This window comes from Tupaia chinensis, unplaced genomic scaffold, assembly GCF_000334495.1.
Source record: "Tupaia chinensis unplaced genomic scaffold, TupChi_1.0 Scaffold000354_1, whole genome shotgun sequence".
Classification (NCBI taxonomy): domain Eukaryota; kingdom Metazoa; phylum Chordata; class Mammalia; order Scandentia; family Tupaiidae; genus Tupaia; species Tupaia belangeri.
The window spans coordinates 10,411,831-10,424,637 of record NW_006159849.1 but is presented as its reverse complement, the minus strand read 5'-3'; the positions used below and the strand labels follow the sequence as shown (position 1 = coordinate 10,424,637).

At 38.6% G+C, this 12,807-nt stretch overlaps 1 long non-coding RNA gene across 1 annotated transcript; it reads right to left on the bottom strand.

The window, feature by feature from the left end:
• Positions 1 to 1,706: 1,706 nt before the first annotated feature.
• Positions 1,707 to 9,176, bottom strand: LOC102502676 (uncharacterized). The gene is made up of 3 exons (XR_335154.2): positions 9,057 to 9,176; positions 6,860 to 6,994; positions 1,707 to 2,447 (listed from the first exon to the last, which is right to left on the bottom strand). It is a non-coding gene; the product is annotated as an uncharacterized LOC102502676 (long non-coding RNA).
• Positions 9,177 to 12,807: the final 3,631 nt, after the last annotated feature.

Here is a 12,807-nt window from a genome sequence, read left to right as displayed (position 1 = left end):
GGTGCTCAATGAATATTTACTGATAAAAAATTATACTTTGTATGACCAGAAATTCTGCCTTCATTTTCACCAGTTTGCTCAGTTTGGTGGCCTCTTCTTTACATTTTGTTTCCTTCTGTCATCTTGTTAAGCAATAACATCTCATTTTGTACATTATACCAAATAATTGCAAATTTGAATCTTTTACAATTCTAGACCGGTTTTATGTTGTGTCTGTTCTAAGAAGCTAGTTTCTCTGTGTGTGTTAAATGTGCTTGCATTTTATTGCTGAGAATTCTTTGAGGCCTGAAATGAAGAAAAAATCCTCCAAAGAGGATTTGTGTTGGTCTTGCTATGTGCCTGAGGTGCTGAAGTCCCCTTTATAATACAATCCTTAGTCTGTGTTTTTTTAGGACCTTGAACATAATATAAATTCAGCCAAATTCATGAAAGATTTTTAGGAGAAAATATATGATTTCTTTGATCTCATCCAGGACAGTGGGCAACATTGCTATTGGCTTCTGAGCAATGAGTTTTCTTTTTCTAATTCTCCCTTCACCTAAGAACACAGCCCTTCCAATGTCTAGTATTTATGGAAGGCGATCTCTAATTAACCTATGTCCTATCCGACCCACACAGTGCCTCTGATATATTCCTGTGTCCCAGATCTAGACCACCATATTTGATGGCTTCCACACATACCCAGGAAGCAGGCTGTGTTTACTGGATTAGTCTGCTAGACTGTCATAACCAGGTAGCACAGGCTAGAGCAGTTTACACAGCAGAAATGTATTTTCTCACAACTCTGGAGGCAGGAAGTCTGAGGTCAAGCCTCCTGCTGATTCCATTTCTGGTGAGAGCTCTCTTGCTGGCTTCTTGCTGTCCTCACAGTGACTTTTCTCAGAGCATGCATGGGGGTAGGAGACAGAGAGTGAGCTCCGCAGTGTCTTTCTCTAAGAAACTAATCATATCAGATCAGGGCCCCACCCTTACAAATTCATTTAGCCTTAATTACTTCTTCAAAAGCCCCATCTCTAAATACACCCACACTGGGAGTTAAGGCTTCCACATCAGAATTTTGGAATGGACGAACCCTGTAATGGTTAAGGTCCATTTGGCCAACTATGGTTTGATCCAAGCCCAAGCAGCTTAGAAAACACAATCCCAAGTGCACAGAGAAATAGAGGAGAAATTATTGTAGCATGACCATGTCCCATTTGGGGAGTGCCTTTTCTGTCCCTCTCTGTCTCCATCTCTCTGTCTCTCTCCAGAAAGTGTACATGTCCTCTGGCAATTAAAAAAAAGAGAGATGGGCTAGCCCCATAACTAAGTAGTTAAGGGAAGCTGGATCCCCTATAGCTGGCCAAGGTTTAAGTCCTGGCACCAGCAGCCTGAACAGCACACTGGCACCTGTGTGTGCATGCCCCAGACCCCAACAGGATAGAGAGATGGTGGAGAAGGGATTGTGGCATGACCACACATTACTGGGAGGTGTTTTTCCTCCTCTCTCTCTCTCTCTCTTCCTCTTTCTAGCAAGCATACACATCCTCTGGCAATTAAATACAAGTAAAATAAAAGAAGTTTTTAAAAAGTTTTGGGAAGAGGCAGACATTTAGTCCATAACTTTCACCTCCAGTTTTTCCTGTTCCTCTTTATTCCTAATCTCAGAAGACTTTCATTAGCTTCTTTAAAGGCTTATTTGATTATTTCAAAAAGATTTTGTTGTTGTTGAGTATTTTTAGATGTCATGAGACATGAATTTCAGAAGCTCTAGCTTTCCTTACTGCCAGAAAATCACATCTCTTCTCTATGTATAATTTTGCAGTAGGCAATTGTGTCCAATCTCATATACATGTTTCAAATAACACATAAAATTTATTTTTCCAGCCCCGTCTTTCCTCTTGAGATTGCGATCATAGCCAACTGCTGCTTTATCTCTTTACTTGGAAGATTGCAGGATATTTAAAACAATGTACTTCAATCAGAATTCATAGTTTTCCTATCAAATTTGTTCTTCCTCCAACTTTTGTTATCTCCATAAGTATCATGAAAACCATTCAATTGCTCAAACCAAAATACTTAGACATTGGGGTCAAGTGGTGGTGTCATAGTAACACAACTGGACCCACATGGAAACGGTCCTGGGTTCATGTCCTGGGAGCTCCCTGAGCACTCTGGGCACACGTGCCTGTGATTCACATTGGCTGATACACTATGAGACCCTGTTGGGGGTGCCTGTCTTGCTATCTCTCTCTCTCAATCTGTCACATGAAAGAAATGAGCTCTAAAAACGTACAATATATACTCTCATAACATCTCTGTCATCTCTACTAGAAGTTCATGCTCTCCACTTTATGTATATTTCAGAAGGCAGCGTTGTGAAGAATGAAGACACTGGGTTGTTTTTCATCCTAGATCTACTGTTGACTCCTTGAAGAAATGTTGTAATCTCTCTGATCCCAGATTTCCTGCAAAGGAAGTAAAAATATTTTCTATTACTAATATCAGAAGGCTTTTTAAGGATAACTATGAAGCTAAACATGTTTTGCAAAGTGAGAGACAATTAGAAGTATCATCATTCCGATGAGCATCATGATTAGTGGGGCACTGTTTGAATAGGAATTTGTTCTGAAGGGTGTTAAGAAGCATTAAAAGGTCACATGCAGGCCTTGGTTCAGTTCCCAGCCCAACCTAAACAGGCTGTGAGCAGTGGCACATGCTTGTGGTAATGGCTCACTTGGAGGCTGGGGCGGGATTGCAACATGGCAAAGCTCTGTCAAAAATCTTTCTAAAAGGGAACCGGCAGTTAGCGTAATGGCTATGTCGCTGGACTCCCACATAGTCCACCGCAGTTCACATCCCGGACCCAGTGGCTTAAAACTCACGCCGGCGCGTGTGCGTGCCTGACCAAGATCCCGAGAGGAGAATGGAGGAGAAGGGATTGCGGCATGACCATCTCCCCAGGGGGGTGATTTCTCGCTTTCTGTCTCTCTCTGTCTGTCTGGCGAGTGCACGCGCCCTATAGCGAGCGAGTGCACATGCCCTATAGCAAAAAAAAAAAAAAAAAAAAAAAAAAATTCTAAAAAAAAAAAAAAAAAAAAAAAAAAAAAAGCTTTGTTTGACTCAAAATTCTGGTGGCTGTAAAGACCAAAGGTATAGGGTTGGCATCAGGTCATCCTATGTTACAACAGTTACCAGGAGAGACAATGGAGAGTACATGCAGAGACCATGTCAGTTTTTTTCTCATTTCCTCTCTTTATAAAGCTACTAGAACTCACTCATGGGGGCCCCACCCTAACCACCCAATCACTAATCTCCTCCCGGACACCACCATTCAACACAATAACTGGATCAAGTTTTTACCTTCTTAATCCCATTAGAATGGCTCAATACATGAATTCTGGGGAGAAAGATTCACTATGCATTCATTCCTATCTCCAAGATTCAAGATCTTCTCACATACAAAATCATCTGAATAATCCAAAAACACTTAAATGGTTCCAGCACCAACTCAAAAGTCCAAAGTCTCTTTTGAGACGAAGGGAAACTCCTTCCACAAATTATGGGACCAGCAGATGGCATAATGATTACAGCGTTGAACTCCCACATAGTCAACTGTGGTTGGAGTCCTGGTCCTGGTGACTTAAAACTCATGCCAGACACGTGTCCATGCCTAAGATCCCAAGGGGAGAATGGAGAAGGGACTGTGGCGTGGCCATCCCCTCAAGGAGGTGATTTCTTACTTTGTGTGTGTCTCTCTCTCTGTCGCTCTGGTGAGCATATGTGCCTTATAGCAAAAAAAAAATCTTTCTAAAAAAAAAAAAATAGCCTGCTGGTCAAATAAATTCAGAAAAGATCAAGTTAAAGCAAATTTCTTGGGCCAATCCTGAGCACAATGGTTAGATGCTGCATGTAGGGAACCAGATCCCACAAGATGGCTTAAGAAACACAGTGGGTGTAAATGCAAGTGCGGCAAAACTCGGATGGGTTGCAGAGATAGGGGAAGGAGGATTGTGGCATGACCATACTCTATTGGGGAGTGCTCCCCCCACCCCTTGTGAGCGCACATGTTCTCTGACCAAAAGAAAAAAAAGTTTCTTTACCTCAGTAACTCTCAAAACCTATTCCAAAGTACATTAAAATTTTCTATTAGAGAATATCATATACAGCTTTTTCCAAATTTACCTGCGTAGGCAACTTTTTTTATCCACAGCATCTCACACCATGAGAGTTTGAGAAAAGATGAATTGGAGACTTCTATCTAAGTTAGCCAAGTCAAAATCACCTGTAAGATATGTGCGTTTTTACACCTAAACTGGAAAGATAAAAGGATTTGCCAGGCCTAGATGCGAGCAGATTGTAGCAATGTTTTCTAGTTTCAACGCTGTAGCATTTGCACTAGCTATCAGCGGAGAATGAGATGACAACGGCTCCTGCATTACATCACTCTTCTTGCAGGAAATATTACAATGCTTTTAAACTCTACTCTTACCCTTTCAGTCATAAAATTAAAATTTATGTCCTTTGGAGACCAGCAGATGGCATAATGGTTGTCACTGGACTCCCACATACTTGACTGCAGTTCGAGTCCTGGACCCGGCAGCTTTAAACTCACACCAGGCGAGTGTGCTGAGTGTGTGCCCAAGATCCTGAGAGGAGAATGAAAGAGAAGGGATTGCAACGTGGCCATCCCCCCCGGGGGTGATTTCTTACTTCCTGTTTCTCTGAGAAGTGCACGCACCCTGTAAAAAAAAACTCTTAAAAAAAAAAAAAAAAAAAAAAAAACCTTTATGTCCCTTCATGTTTTTCATCCTCACAATACTTGCCAGAAAACAGAGGAAGGTATCCCAAACATAACTCTCTAGTGATACTCTGCAATGTGAGTACCTGTGTGTCTACAGCAACAGGCACCAGCACATGTATGAGGGGACTTCAAAAAGTTCACGACAATATGCATATGAAAAAAACAGGCATATATTTCAAATAATTTTTTGCACCAACATAACCTCTGTACTTTAATTCCACTTTTTATGAATTTCTTAAGTCACCATTGTATGCAAATATATTCTTACTATGAATGACAAATCAACGTTTGTAAACCACAAAATACCATGTCTTTGCTATTAAGGAGGTCTTCATCAAGCTGTGATTTACAGAATTCCTTATTTTGCTCACTAACAACTGAAGAAATAAAGCCTAACTACCTTGTTTGTGAGTTGACCGAGCCACAGAATACTATAAAATCCAGTCCCCTCATTACAGAGAGGGAGACATGGAGCCCAGGACCATGAAGTGACTTATTAATGAACAGTAGGGCCCTTGTACTGCTACAGAGGTGAGTACCCAGGAAGACCAGACAGCTGTGTCCTGATCTCCCTGGAGGGAGCTCTCCCAAGGCATTCCAGCCCATCCAACTTTGAAGACTCTGGATTCCTGGCTGGCTTGTATTCTAGGATTTCATGGAGAAGGTTGCATTTTAAAAACCAGCTAATTCTTTCTTTCTGCTACCAGAAAGAACTGTCTTAACAGATAGGAAAACTCAGAAATACAGTGTCTGTTCACCACTTTGGACCTTTAACAGCATCTGGGACCAGAGTCTGCCCCAGTCCAAGGAGAGTCCATCCTATCTCAGGCACCCAATCTCATCCTTGTCACCCAATGTCACTTATCCTTCTCATAGACGGTTACCCCCATACTACTCTGATTCTTTTCATAATCTTCCTTACATTAAAGACTTCCATTCACTGGCAAACATTTATCAAGCAACTAGATGTGCCCTCCTAGCCCAGCATCCTGTTGGATTTGGGGAATACCAAGATGGCATTTATTCACCCAAGGAGTTAACAGTCTGGGAAGAGGATGTAAACATAATTATTGTCGGGACCAGCAGATGGTGTAATGGCTATGTCGCTGGACTCCCATGTAGTCAACCACAGTTCGAATCCCGGACCCAGTGGTTTAAACTCACGTCGGGAGCGTGTGCATGCATGCGTGCCCAAGATCCCTAGAGAATGGAGGAGAAGGGATTGCAGCGTGGCCATTCTCCCTTGCTTTCTGTATCTCTGTCTCTATCTTTCTGGCTAGTGCACGCACTCTATAGCAAAAACTTCTCAAAAGAAAAATTAGTATTTTAAAGAGGGCTGGTGAAGTGCTAGTGGTAGAGTTAGGATGAAGCTGTTCCTTCCTATGCAGACCACCAAGGTTAAGATATTGCACACTTAGTCTTTACTATTTCTCTCACACTTAGTCTTTAGTATTTCTCTCACACTTAGTCTTTAGTATTTCTCTCACCTATTCGCTCTTTGCCATCCCTCTGCCTCTGCCTTGGTGCTAGCTTTCATCATCTCTTGACTGAGTCAGTGCGACCCCTGCCTATCTGCCTCCCTGCATCCATGCTTACTTTTGTCAATGTAACTTTTACTCTTCTACCAGAATGATTCTTTTCATTGAAATTAGCACATCAGCAACATAGCAGAAACTGAATAAATATTTGTTGAATAAATAATATTACTCCCATACTTAACACCATTCAGTAAATTTCTAATTCATACAGAAGTGCTTTCAAGAGTTTCTACAGATTTATTTCTAATGAAAAAGGAGATGAATATATACAAACCTCTTATGATATTATCCTATAACATGCATGAATCTGAGACATACAACTCAATACTATTTTACATTTATATAATGTGTCTATCACCCAGGGCAGATATGGGACATTTCATCAGCCTAGGAAGTGTTCCCATACCCCTGCTCAAGTCAGTCTTCCTGCCCAGAGGCAACCACCATGCAGTCTCTAGTCACTATTGATTCGGGGTCCTATTCTTGAACTTCCTTTCCCCAGTGGAATCACGCACAGTGGATACTGCTATCAACTTACATATCTTTATTTTGCATGGAGCCCTTTTCCTACAGCATTTCAGAGAGAACTATCCACTCCAAAACCTCAAGACATCCTGTGCTCATTTTCAGGGCCCCACACTCCATATTTTCTGCTTTCATCAAAACCTATTTCCTGGAGATAATAATTAGAAGGTGTCAGAAAAACAAAGTCTCATTAAAGGAAAGGAGGTATAGGCAATATACACTAAAATATATATCCTTATGATTAATATCTAAGAGTTTATATTTGCATGAACATATGCTTGTTGATTGATTAATCAAATAACGTCACCTTAATTCAAGGAAATAAATTTCTAATAGTGGCCCAATAGAACCAAAGACAAACTTAAAATAAAAATATTTGAACAAAAGAAAAACCTCAAGAATGAATGGAAGAAAAAGTAGTCTTAACTGAGGGTTTATTATGGTCTACACACAGTGCTAGGTATTAGGCCTTTGGAAATAAATACATCATACGTCATACTATAGCTTTAAATTGTTTCATCTTTCTAGAAAACAACTTGTCAATGTGTATCAAAACTTTATGAAAAGTTTATGTCTTTGTCCCAGCAGCTCTGTTTCTACAAATTTATCCTCAAGAAATATTTAAACACAAATAAAAGTGTATTGAAAAATACCCAACCACTAGACAATTATTGAATAAATTACAGTAAGTTCATATTATTGAATATTATAGAAACTTTAAAAACATATTTTAAGGAATACTTAATGACGAAATAAACACTCAAAAAATAAGATAGGTTTAAAAAGAGCAGGCTACAAAGCTATATCTCTAGGGTGATACAAATTATGTATTGTGTTACATACACAGGGTCTTCAAAAAGTTCATGGAAAATAAGTATTCTATAAAACTATGCATGGATTCCATTTCCATTATAAAATAAATTCTTAGGTTAATTCTATTTGTCTATGAAATTTTTGAAGTCTATATAATGTACTAATTGTGTGTACTGATACATACACACAAACATAACTCATTTACATGTCCCCATACTGTAACCAAAAGTGCAAATTTCAGGACATCCTTTGTCAATAATAACGCTTTGATATTTTCATATTTGTCAAATCGATAGGAAAAATATAACTTTAATTTAGTATTTTTGTTTGTATACATTATTTTGCAAATCTTTCATTCAATATTAATGAGAGTGTAGGCAGGAAAAGTACTCATTCTCTGATGGTGAGAGGGAAAATTGACCCAGCTACTTTAAGGGGACGATTTGATAGTATCTATTAAAATGTTATGTGAACAAACTTTGCACTAGCAATCCCATGTTTCTGGATCTGTCTTAGAGAAAAAATTTGCAACTTGCCTATGTGGCCAAAGACATATACATACACTGCAACATTGTCATTAAAAACCAAAAACATCTCTGTGCATATCTCTCAGGGAATGGCTAAATAAACTATGGTATATGCAAATATTGCATAGCAATGAAAATGAACAAAATAGCTTGAAAGACTGACATAGAAAGATTTTCAGTATATTTTTGAGTTAAGTACATAGAGAAAATAGTATGGTGAATATGATATTATTTTTGCAACAATATAACAAAAAGCAATATTATACATATTCCTATTTTAAGGAAATTGTACAAAATAACCTTGAAAAAAAACTGTAAGAATAACTTTAGAAAAATGGTACTCTTATATAGATCTATTATATCCCAACCAAAAATTATAATAAAAAAGAAGATATTCAACATATTGATAATATAGTTACATTTGGAAAAGACATTGCGTTTGATGGGGACATGGTCAAACAGAAACTGTAGCCATTTTATATTTTCAGGTTTTAAGAAAAAAATGTAAATTTCTAATTCATACAGAGGTGCTTGCAAGAGTTTAAGTGGGAATACTTAGAAATAAACATTAATTTCTAAAAATCAAATTGCTTTCTGAATGCATCAAGCTATGCTCTAAAGATTAGATTTTTTTAAAAAAGCAAGACCAAGCATTTTATATAATATAGTGAGCCCAGATGGCTAGGCAAATCTAATCTGTAACATAGTGAACATAGAAATCTTTATCTACATTTACAGTTAGTTGGATAAATTGCAGAATGATTTAGCCTTATTCTATTAACTTCATGAGAATGGAGAAGATGTCCCATATATTGAATCAGATTATTCAAGTGAAAAGTTTTCCTATCTGTTTACTTGAGCAACTTTTACCATTTAAACCATTTGAAATCCAGGAGATTCAGGGCCCGCCTGTTGGTGTCCGTTATAACGAACTTCATTGCATCAGAAATTCTACTTTCTGTCCCCTCTTAAAGAGGTAAAGACCCAGGAAAATTCTTAGAGTACCTTTCTAAAGAAGCTAGGTAGGTCATGAATAACTGAAATGCTATATTTTGGCTAATCTGACTATTTCTTTCCCTTCACTTTTATAATTATTAGTTATTGTTATTACAGATAATGGTATTCCTTATAAATATGATATTTTGAAATTTAATGAAGAAATTGGTCAGGATTTCTGACAGAATTTTGTTCTAAAAGGGTCATTCATTATTTCATATTTTGATGTTAAACAATCGTAATTCAGGGGGAAATGAAGGGCAAGGGTGGTATTTGGTAACAGTAAGTGACTTCAGTATATTCTGGAACTGGGAAAGGTTTTATGGTGAATTTTTAGTGAAGATAGCTTCCTTATTCTTCCTTCTTCACAAAATAAGTTTATTTATGCCATCTTACAGAAATCAATGAAACTTAGCTTGTCGTTTTCCTTTTAATATAGCTCATATAAATGTGTAATGTTATTACTTCCCAGGAAAGGCTTCACAGTGAGAAGTGTCTTCCTTACCATCTTTTTTCTGGCTGAAAATCTAAGAATGAGAAGGACCATTGCTGGGCTTTTTATCTTAATTTGCCTACTAGGTGGTAAGTCATTAGCAAAGTCTAAGTCAAAAAGAGAGAAAATCACTTAAGAAATGCAAAAATTATACTAGGACTATGTGAAGAGTGGCCTTAAATAAGGATATTTGAAAAATGCTGCTGAGGAAGCCCCCTTTGCTCGCTCCTTCTCAACCTATGCACTATATTAACTAAATAAATACGGACAGCATGGGTTAACCGTCTTCTGACTCTAAGCAGCTCTGCTTTGTTAACCTCTTGGTTTGACCTTTGGGAACTTCCACCAAGGCATTAATAAACATTCAATTAATAAGAAGAAGAACTTATATTTATTGGGTACTTAATTACAGTCCAGATTCTGTTCTAAACATGTCATTGTATTAATTCATTTAGTCTTCATTGGCTAAAAGTTAGGTACTGTTATTTCCCACCTTATAGATGAAATAATGAGTGAGTAGGTAGATAGCAGACTACATATTGCTATTATTATCACTAAGCTGAAACTAACCAAATTAGTCTGGGAGCCCTTAAAAATATGACAAAGTTTGTGCATTAATTAGAACAAAAGGAGCACAGGCAGGGGACTGCTAGCACTTTTTCTGCTCTAAATGCTCTTTTCTGTCCACTTCAAGGCTTTAGGAGTTTTCACTTTCTTTTATAAAAGTCTTTATTTTTTTTTTTAAGCTGCTTTTGCCATAGGGCTTGTGCGCTTGCTGGGGAGAGATTGAGAGAGTGAGGAGTCAACCCCCCCCGCCCCCCACAGGGAAGAGGGCTATTCTGCAATCCCTTCTCCATTCTCCTCCTGGGATCTTGGGCACGCACGCACACATGCCTGGCATGATTTCTAAGCCACCAAGTCTGGGACTCGAACCATGGTCTGCCATGTGGAAGTCCAGCAACATAACCTCTAGGCCATCTGCTGGCTCCGCTTTTACACCATTTTTAAGTTCCCTCAAACTAGATAAATGTTCCTAAAGTTAATGTCTCTAAATAGATATGTTCTAGCACTATAATGGGAATTCTGCTTCTCCGTGAAATGGTAAAATAGCAATTGCTATGGTTTGAGTGTCCTAACACATTTGTTTAAATTTAACACCTAATGTGGCAGTGCTGGGAGGTGGGGCCTAGTGGGCTTTCATAAAACAAACCAGCTACTGGTGTGTCTGTCTCTTTGCACGAACCCACTGGCTTTTTCACTTTTCTGCCTGGAGTAAAGCAGCACAGGGCCCTTCCCAGAACCGAGCAAATGCCAGCCCCATGCTTTGGATTTTTCTAGCTGACAGAATTGTGAGTCAAATAGACTTCTTTTCTTTATAAATGATCCAGTCTCAGGAGGTCTGTTATAGCAACCCAGATCACCTAAGATAGTAAGGGATGCAGTGGCTGTGCAGAAACCAGAAGTAACAGAGCAGACTCTGAAGATTGTAAGGGAAGGAGCAGAAGGAGATGGCTTCTGTAGCAGAGTTCTACAAATTTAATGTACATGAGTCACCCGGGAATCTTGTTAAAATGAAGAGAAGGTTGCCTGAGTCAGTAGATCTGGAGCAAGATCTGCATGCCCAGTGAGTTTCACAGTGATGCTGAAGCTGTTGGTCTACATCACACTAGTAGGAAGAACAAATGAGGCAACTCAGAGACGAACTCTGATACTGAAACTCAGCGATGTTTGGTTCCAAATGACAGTCACCAGTTCAACTGCAGAAAAGGGTCATCAAAAGTTTTAAGATAACCAAAAAGTAGGCAGCTCCAGGGACACAATATGCTTGCTAAAATCTAAGGTCCACATTCCAGCAGACCTTTTTTCCCACTGTCTCTACCACTTACGCAAGTTACTAAGGCCTTTGTGGGCCTTAAAAGGGGCAACCATAATACCTACCGGGAGGTATATTTCAGGAAATAATTGGACTAACACATGTAAATTGTTTAGCAGGGACCTCAGCTTAAGCTTACTTTTGAAAAAAAAATATTTGTTGATTGATCATTGATTATGGATTGAAAGTCTGTCATGCTCAGTGGAAAAACCAATAGGAGACTACCCGTCAGAGGTTAATTAGCCTCTTCAGCCAGATTGTTTTCTATTAAAAGTTACCTCTTCTAACTCCTAATATGACCAAGAGATATAAAACACTCTGGACAAATTGCTTGGTATATTTTTGGGGGTGATCGATAAATAGGAGTGACATGACAGTGGTGATCTTATAATGAAAGATGGGAACTAAAACAGATTTTGGCTCATTTATAGAAGAATCTTAACAATCTGAGCCAAGTTTAATTGTGCCAAGTCTCCCTGCAGGAGTAATTATAAAGGAGACTCTTCATTGGTAGACCTGATGATTCTCAAACTAGCACAGACATCTACAGCCAAATCCTATCCCTTCCACCATCTCTGCATATTGAAAATATGTATCCCCTGACTCAACCTCCTATAGATTCTAATTCAGGTCTTCTTCAGGGACTCTGGAAATCTGTGTTCATTTTACTTTAATGGCTTAAATAAATCTGCTACACAGTGAAATTTGGAAACCAATCTTATAGATAATATCTTGCAACTTTATGTTGACTCAGATCAAGAATCTCTAGGTTGGGCCAGTCTGTAGCATGCTGGATCCCACATGATGGCTGGCCATGGAGTTGGAGTCAGCAGAGAAACAAGCCAGGCATGTGTGCCCAAATCCTGAAAGGAGGGAAAGATGGAGGAGAAGAAATCATGGTGTGACCATACTCATGGGGGCGGCTTTCTCACTTGAGAGAGAGCAAATGCACCCTCTGGCAAAATTTTAAAAAGATAAAAAAAAAAAAAACCTCTGTGCTATCTCTGCATAACCAAAATGAATAACATTTTTGAGCCAGTAAATCTGAGTAGTGAAGATAATGAATATGTAAAGATTAACTGAGCAACAAATGTTCATAAAGAAGCCAATAATGTACCTGAGGAATTGACGTTAAGTTCTATCAGTGGATACATGGCTGAAATAAAGTTTTCTGGTGAAATAACCTTGGTTTGACTCTATTAGTCTTTCAGAACTGAATAAATTTTAAGCAACTGAATTTTTAGACCACCTGGCTCATT